Below are 7,406 nucleotides of genomic sequence, written 5' to 3'. Positions count from 1 at the left end.
CTGTTTGGAACTTGTTCTGTCCTAGCATTTGGTGGATACGTTTTGGTAATATTTTCTGCTACTTCTGTAAAGCAAAACTTAAATTTATTCGCAACATTTTTGGGTCCGATATTTTGGATGAATTTTTCAGAAGCCAATATTGTGTTGTTCTTCACATTGCTTTCCTGTTCCCTTTCTTACTATGGCCCTTAAGTTTGTTTGGGGCAATTTTTACAATTTGCCATTTGTCAGTTTCTTAGACATTTTAATAACTTTGTTTAGGATATGCTTATATCTCCTCCTAAAATAAGCTTTAAAATCTGGCGGTTTTTCTGTTTGATGCGGAACTCATGGGTAGCTAATTTATGAAATCTTTCGATTCCATGGCTCTAACTTCAGTCAGTAAATTAAAATGTGTTTAGTCGCTCCTTTTTTCAGTCATTCTCGGACCTATTATCTCTTTTTCCTTGTTGACTGTTGTTTGCAAGCTTTACGTAACATGATTGCAGTACACACTTTCTTTTGGGTGTTCTACACCTTAACCTTGTAAAATCGTGTTGTCGATTGCCAATTTTTGTGATAGTGGGAGGTATAGCACCAATATATTGACGGTTTGACAAAGCAGAATTGTCAATAAATATTGAACATGTGCAGGCCTCTTTATTTGTTGTAATGTTGGCGGCTATTCTGTTTGACGTATACAAATAAATACTGTGGCTGTCACACAAGAGTCGTGACAATTATGAGGAGAGAAGTGTGGCAAACGGGCAGAGGTGTGTATCATTGTTTTGAGTTATTGTTTATGCCGTGGCGTCACAGAAAGAGGGCTATGTTGATAATGTGTGGTCTTAAAGCTGAACCTTTTTTATGAAAATAAAAATTCGAACATGAAGTATATATAAAAGTGTCTTGTCAGGAATGTTGTTACCGGCACCATACCAATCATAACTACCGAATTTCCTAAAACTGAAAACTGGCGGCCTTTCCTTGTTGCGGACAAGTTCGCATGAAAAAGAAATATTTTGAACTTACTGATTTTGCAAAAAATTTGTTATGCCAAAGTATCAGTTACAGGTATATCTCAGATTGTGTGTAAACTCACCTGGAGGAATTACTTACTGCCGTGTAAAATAAAGCTGTCTCAGTAGAGAGTTGAGAGCAGGCATAAGTTGTAAACAAAACTATCTATATACAGAAACAAGAGGTCCGCGGCATGAGACTGGCAGTATCCCTCGTTTCCCCACCGTATGTTTGGAAAAATTCTTCTCATGTAATTTATTGTACCACGTTGACGTTTTCATCGTTCATGATCATAGCCTTAACTCGATCGAAATTTCGCAAATGCGATTGGACTTAAATAGTTTGACCAAGTTGTAATGTCATCTGGTTTCGTAGATACATTGTAGCCAGTCGTTTAATCCTTACACAGTGCGAAAAAAAAGCAAATAACTGTTTAACTTACGTTTTACTAGTAACATCCCCTCCACCGTTTTCATTATTTGTGAATATTTATGAAACGTTTAATTACTTTACAAATAAGTTAATGTGTTAAGTATTTGTTGCTAACAATCAAAGCTAGAAAAAAATTAGAAATGGTGTGAAACTGTGTGCAAGCTTTATTGGAAATAGCAAAGTGTTCTCATACTGAAATGCTGGATGAATGTAGCCCGTGTTATTTGCGCATCGTACCTCAAGATATATATCCAGTTTCTTACCGTAATAATTGGTTTACTGTGTTATACTTTTGACAAAAGATTGTTTTTTAATGAGTATATTATGACAGCGTTATAGGTTTTTAAACTCGGTCAATAATTATACGAAATTGCAACTGGAAAAGTGCCATTTCGTAATACAGTTAATGGAAAAACTTTTTATAGACGTAAACAGAAATTGGCGTCATTTAATATGTGCCTCTAGTATGAACTGACTCAAGAATTTTATGGAATTTCTAGAACCGCCCCCCTTTAATCCGTTTCAGTTGTCTGGACCATGTGTAACTGGACTATGATTTGCATATCTGATGCACAAGTCTACGAAATTGAAAAGAACAGCATTTAAACACTAGTTTCTTGTTGTGGGATTTAGTAATTTTTTTGTAGCTTTAGAGTATAACTGTAACCCACTCATAAGCAGTTATTCTGCCTGCAGCGGATAAACTAGTCATTTTAGTCCTAATGATGTTTATCATTACCTAATGTCACTGGAACAAATTTTAAATTACAGATACAAAAGAAGAAGAACGTAACAACAACACTAATAAATAAATGTCAGCAAGACATTAATTTCAAACCGCTTGTGTGTTATAAATTTACATTGCCTGATAGTGGGATGGCAATAAATATGTTAACAAGGGTCATTAGGAATCCTACTAAGATTCACCTGAAACAATTTGGACAAAATCTGGCAAACACGTCTTACAGTAGCTGGGTGTGGTTACCAATATGTCATTATTACAGGAACAGGATTTCTGTATTTTGATACCCAGTTATCTGAGCATTGTAAGTCCAATTAATGTAGTTTCTTAACAGAATTGCGTGTAAGTGGTTGCCTGTGTATAGCTTGTAACTAACAAACTTTAAATCATTTTGATTCCTGTTGAGACTATTGTGGAGTAGGCCTGCTGCACACACTTGCTTCCTCTGTGTTAATGGTGCAACAGAAATTGGTTCTTACCACATTGGCAACAAATCTCAGGATATTCACGCTCTCTGTTTTTGTCTAAAGTTACTTGTAAATTCTTACGTGATGTGACCATTCACATATCATCAGCATAAAGGACATTTCTGCTAGCCATTTAGTTTGAAAAGTCATTATCATACACAGTGGAGAGGAAGAACCTGAGAACAGAGCTGAATGGGATTCCTCTCTTTATTTTTCATGAGTTTTGACCTCTTATAATGGTGGTGTGAATGTAAGAAGGTGGGACTGTGATGCATTCTGTGCAGAGAGAGAATGAGAATACTGTGTGATGTCACCAGTGCCCCCTCTGCCACCACATCTCATGCTCCAGCCATTGCCTACCATAGTAACTGGCAACTCTAAGATGAACACTACAATAACCCACTGTTTCTGCTTTGAATCTCCATAACAGAACTTATAAGCTTGGAAAATTATCACTGTCACCTCTTACCGTAATACGTGTCGGGTTTCCTTTATGCCGTCCATAATGAACACTATTGTGGCTTGTTGCTAAATGTTCTAATCCCAGCTTGAAGCATGTGCTAGAGGCAGACATGTAAGAATGATAATGTTGGCTGGTGCATCATGGGGTACACTGCTCATTGGCTCTGCACCTGAAACCTTCATCTGCTTTCTTATTACATGTCTCTAAAACATGTACTAACTTTGACCTGTTAAACAAGAACTGATTTGTTGTTGTGATGTAGCTACTAACCATAATATGCTAGCTTGCATTTTTTATAACAATATTTTGTCACAGTAAACAGAGACTGAAGGCTATGAATGACCTTTCTTTAATGACCATTATGAAGTGTAGTTAGGAGATTTTCAGCTGTTTTTATAGTTAATTATGTTCTGAATCAAAATTGTTTTCGTTTAGTTGCTTATTATGTTCCTAATGCCCCTCACAAGATTCACAACTCTTTCATTAGAACATTCATGACAAGCACAGGACCCCAAGGTAATGCAGCACCCACTTCCTTTCCTGTGTTGTAGTCTCTCATCTCTGACTATCCTTTCTTTTCTTGTTCTCTTTTCATGGTAGCAGGCTTTGATGTCAACACAGTTATTACGTAGGTTCTGCCTTCCCTTTTGGAATATTCTTTCATTCACTACCTTTTGAGTGAAATAATTTGTAGTTGGCTTCTGGATTGACTTTCATTTTCCAAATTTTTCTTTAGTGTGGACTGACTGGGCAAGAAAGCCTTAAATAGTGCCTTTTGTATACAGCGTTAAAAATCATCTGCACACAATACATGTGTAGGCTCACATCAAAAGCATTGTGGTAGCTAGTCCAGTGGGGTCTTTATGTACTCTTTTGGTTGAGCCCCATGATGTCTGAGCTGCCATCATATCGGATGGCCTTTGCTGTGGCTGAATGGCACCCATGGGGAGAGCCCTTGATAGGAACAGGTGGCATCAGAGTGGATGTTTTGCACTTGAAACATATTAAATTACATCAAAACAATGGACATTCTGATATTAACAGACAGGATCACAACTTCAATGCGGACAGTTACAACCCTACTGCTTACCCTCCCCTAACTGTCCTATGGGAAGAGTTACAAGCCAGACATTTAAGAACAAAACAATTTATTCAATATTCAGTATGTACTCAAACTGATTGGGATACTATTTTTGTAGAGCATATTGAAGAACAATTTGGAGAAGTAAGAACAATTTGGAGAAGTTGAGTCATTAGGAATTATGCACAATGGATAGCTGTTGATTAAAGCATCTTCTGCAGCACAGTCTACAGCTCGTTAGACATTTCAACATCTCGTCATTGCCTCAGACAAGACTTTGAATGTGGTCCGGAAAATCATCTTCAACCAGGACCTTACTCTCCAGACTAGGAGCTACGGGCTGATCTTGAGTGGCGAGATGTACATTTTATCTGATTCATCCAAGGAGGTCCCAAGGATAATAGAGTAAATATAACTGCTTTTATATTGGCCTTTAAAGGGAATGTTCTCCCGGAAAAAGTTAGACATCATGTACAGGTGAGAAGTGAAACCTTACATCCCACCACCAGTGACATGCTTTCAATACTTGTGTTTGGTCATATGTCACCCTACTGCACGGTGCACCTAAAATTTGGCAACAGTAGATGGTCACTCCATGAGGAAAGTCCTTGTGAACAACTACCTTTGTGTGGCAGTTGCACAGATCATCATGCTCCACATTCACCGGTGTGTCCAGTCTTCAAGAAAGTAACTAAAATACAGAAATGAAAGCCCACTGACTGCCTTTCATATCCAGAGGCACGTAAAAAATGTGGAAGCCCAAATCGTTTTGATGTGACGTCTAGTTGCGCAAAAGTCACAATCCTCACTCTTACTACCACAATTTTTTTTAAACCACCTCTCCCACTGTGCTCCTCTTTTGCGGCTCCTGTGGCACATCTTCAGATATGGCTTCCAACGTCCGGCTGGAGGAGCAGCTTCCTCCTCTGGTATCTACCGGTAAAGGGGCTCCATCATGGGACCCCTCTTGCCAGAAACCCAGAGATTAGAGGCCCGACATGAGCCAGTGGCCGAAGGAACTGTGACCTGTGGGTCTCAGGGTTGTCCACTTTTCATCTTTCCCCATACTAGTTGCAGATAGGCCCTCACAAGAATCTTGGCCACCAAAGGCTGCCGGAGGAAGAGGAGGAGAAGAAGGATCATGACAAGGCTACTCTGTCCTGTCCACTTTGCCCACAGCATGCTTTCAGCTATTGATCTAAAGATACCTCCCACCAATTACGTGGCTTCACTGCACTGGTCACTGCATGACAAACTTTTTTGCAATGACTCTTTCCAGTGATCCTGTCACTTCTTTGCCATTGCCAGAAAGACTGACTACCACATTGGGAGCCTCAAAGAGCCAACTGGCAGTTGTATGCCTCTGCTGTTACCTTTGCCTCCTTTGTCATATGACATCAGTGAGGCTGTGCAAGATGTCTCCAACACTGTCTACCAGTTTTGATGGAACTGCTTTTCTCCCTTCCACAGGTTTCCTCCACTGCTGAACACGGCTGTGGTGGGCCACATACATTGAATTAGCTGTTCAGGATCGCTGTAGAGCCCTGCAACATTTCAAGCGATATCCTTTGCAGACCATACTGGTCACTAGCGTTAAGTGACCTTGTGATAAGGCTCACTATCTAATTAAATGGAGTTAGAAGAAATGCTGGAAGTGCTACAACTCCTCCCTGGGAATATGTGCCTCTTCAACATAGAGGTGGGCCAAGCTATGTAATTTTCTGGGCCACCAACGAGTGATGACTGTTCTGGGTCTTGTCCTTCATGGCAGTTTTTTTACCGGTGTATTGGTTCTTTTAATCACGTTGCAATCCACCTTGCGTCAGTATCCTCTTCTTATCTGACTCTTTTTACTGCAGAAACAACAGGTTGTAGATGTCCCCCGATATTTAACTCCCTACCAAGCTGAATCATATAATGAACCTTTCACTGACTGGGGACTGCTTCAGGCCCTTGCCTCATCATGTGGTACATTCCCACACTCTGATTCAGTTCATTGTGAAATGATCCAACATCTGTGTGTAACTCAGAGGCTAATCTATTAAGCATCATTTACTGTATTTGGCTCAAAACTGTGTTCTCTTTTCAATACTGAAATGGTATGGTTGTCCCAATCCTTAAGCCATGCAAAAGTCCAACATCTCTCGACAGTTACCAACAGATTAGCTTGACCAACATGCTTTGTAAATTGCTTGAAAGGAAGATTGTCCACAGATTATATTGAGTTGTCAACTATTGAGATTGTGTGTGTGTGTGTGTGTGTGTGTGTGTGTGTGTGTGTGTGTGTGTGTGTGTGTGTGTGTGTGGGGTTTCAAGGAGGGACAATTCACAACCAATCTCGTCTGGTTGAAAACAGCATCCCAAGAAGCTTTTTCTGAGCTCCAATACCTCTTTGCAGTCTTTTTTTGACCTACCTAAGGCATATGAGATTGCTTGGCATTACCACACTTTATTTACCTTCTATGACAAGGGCTTTCGAGGTCGTTACTGATTTTTATTTGTCAATTTTTATCCCACAGATTGTTCCAGATCCGCATTGGCTCTCCTTGGATCCAAGAGAATGGTTTCCTTCAGGGCTCTGACCTATCACTCTCTTCCTGATTACCATCAGTGGACTAACCATCAGCGGACTAGTGACCTTTGTTTGGCTATTGGTCATTTTTTCCCACTGTTTCCAATTCTCTCCTACAGAAACACTGGTTAAGCATTTTAAAAATACTGGTTAAGCATTTGTGTCATACTCCAGTCCGCCCTGATCCAGAACTCTACTTGGGTACCCAGCACTTGGAAATTGTCGCACGGTACGGAAGCTTAACGATCTCTGCTTCCTTGCTCACACCTCTTGTGGTAAAGATCTAGTTACTCTTCTCCATATTTACTGGGCCTTGGTCCCATCATGTCTGACTGTCGTTGCATGGTTTATGGCTTGGAGGTGCCTTTGTCTTTGAAGCTGTTAGACTCAGTCCATCATCGTAGAGTTTGTCAGGCCATTGATGCCTTCCAGAGTAGTCCCTCATCTGCATGCTGAAGTGGGCCTCCTACAGATTCAGTTCTGATGGTACCAACTCTTGGTCTCCTATGCAATGATCATTTGACAATTCCCTGATCATCCAATGGTCCTATTCTTCTTACATGTGTGGGGTGTCAGCCTCCTGATATCCGCTCTCAGGTGGGACTACCAGTTGGAATGTGCTTAGTAGCCCTGTACTGGGATCTCTGCCT

At 40.3% G+C, this 7,406-nt stretch overlaps 1 protein-coding gene across 2 annotated transcripts in view; it reads left to right on the top strand.

Annotated features, from left to right (window-relative positions):
* The first annotated feature begins 524 nt into the window (after positions 1 to 524).
* LOC126161974 (RCC1 and BTB domain-containing protein 1-like) overlaps positions 525 to 7,406 on the top strand; it is a 219,791-nt gene continuing 212,909 nt past the window's right edge. Inside the window, exon 1 of one of the 2 annotated variants that reach the window (XR_007534982.1) lies at positions 525 to 752. The gene's annotated coding sequence lies outside the window, so the exon portion shown is untranslated. The remainder of the gene's footprint in view (positions 753 to 7,406) is intronic. The other variant, XM_049918165.1, reaches the window with a different exon arrangement.

The sequence above is a fragment of the Schistocerca cancellata genome, chromosome 2, assembly GCF_023864275.1.
Source record: "Schistocerca cancellata isolate TAMUIC-IGC-003103 chromosome 2, iqSchCanc2.1, whole genome shotgun sequence".
NCBI classification, from domain to species: Eukaryota; Metazoa; Arthropoda; class Insecta; order Orthoptera; family Acrididae; genus Schistocerca; species Schistocerca cancellata.
This window is presented reverse-complemented; position numbering and strand designations above follow the sequence as displayed.